We start from the raw sequence: 1,462 nt of genomic DNA on the forward strand, positions 1-1,462 counted from the left end.
GACAGCGAGGGGACAGCGAGGGGGCAGTGAGGGGTCAGTGTGGGGATAGTGAGGGGACAGTGTGGTGACAGTGTGGGACAGCAATGGGAGAGTGTGGGGTGTGTGTGGGGACTGTGGGAACAGCATGGGGACAATTTGGGACAGTGGGCCATAGTATGGGGACAGTGTGGGACATCGAGGGGACAGCAAGGGGGCATTGAGGGGTCAGTGTGGGGATAGTGAGGGGACAATGAGGGGGCAGTGAGGGGGCAGCTAGGGGGTAGTGGGGGCAGCAAGGGGGCAGTGAGGGGTAAGTGAAGGGACAGCGAGGGGACAGTGAGGGGTCAGTGAGTGGTCAGTGTGAGGAGAGTGTTGGGACAGCAAGGGGACAGTGAGGCAGCATTGAGGGGTCAGGAGTGTGGGAGAGTGAGGCGACAGTGAGGGGACAGCAAGGGGACAGAGTGGGCAGCAAGGGGACAGTGAGGAGGCAGCAAGGGGGCAGCAAGGGGATAGCGAGGGGACGGCGAAGGGCAGTGAAGGGACAGCGAGGGGACAATTTTGGGTCAGTGAGGGGGCAGTGGGGACAGTGTGGGGATAGTGAGGGTACAGTGTGGGGACAGCAATGGGAGAGTGTGGGGTGTGTGTGGGGACTGTGGGGACAGCATGGGGACAGAATGGAGACAGTGTGGGGACAGTCTAGGACTGCAATGGGACAGCATGGGGATAGTGGAGGGCCAGTGAATAGACAGTGCAGGGTCTGTGTGGTGACAGAGAGGGGACAGTTTTGGGCCAGTGAGGGGATAATGTGGGGACAGCGTGGGGTTAGTGTGGGAACAGCATGAGGATAGTGTGGGGACAGCGTGGGGATAATTTTGGGTCAGTGGGGTCAGCATGGGGTCAGTGTGGGGACAGCATGGGGACAGAATGGGGAAAGCATGGGGATAGCATGAGGACAGCATGGGGACAGCGTGGGGAAAGCATGAGGACAGCATGAAGACAGCATGTGGACTTTGTGAGCACAGTGTGTAGACAGTGTGTGGACAGCGTGGGAACAGAGTGGGGACAGCATGGGGACATGTTGGGAAAGCGTGGGCAGCATGGGGACATGTTGGGACAGCTTGTGGACCGTGTGTGGACAGCGTGGGGACAGCATGGGGACAGCGTGTAGACAGCGTGGGAACAGCATGGGGACATGTTGGGACAGCATGAGGACAGCACGAGGACAGCGTGTGGATAGCATGGGGACAGCATGGGGACAGCATGGGGACAGTGTGTAGACAGCGTGGGGACAGCAGGGGACATGTTGGGACAGTGTGTGGACAATGTATGGACAGCATGTGGACAGCATGGGGACAGCGTGGGGACAGCATGAGGACACGTTGTGATAGCATGGGGACAGCATGGGGACAGCATGGGGACAACATGAGGACAGCATGGGGACAGTGGGGGACAGCATGGGGACATGTTGGGACAGTGTGGGGAC

Source organism: Ailuropoda melanoleuca, chromosome 14, assembly GCF_002007445.2.
Source record: "Ailuropoda melanoleuca isolate Jingjing chromosome 14, ASM200744v2, whole genome shotgun sequence".
Lineage (NCBI taxonomy): Eukaryota > Metazoa > Chordata > Mammalia > Carnivora > Ursidae > Ailuropoda > Ailuropoda melanoleuca.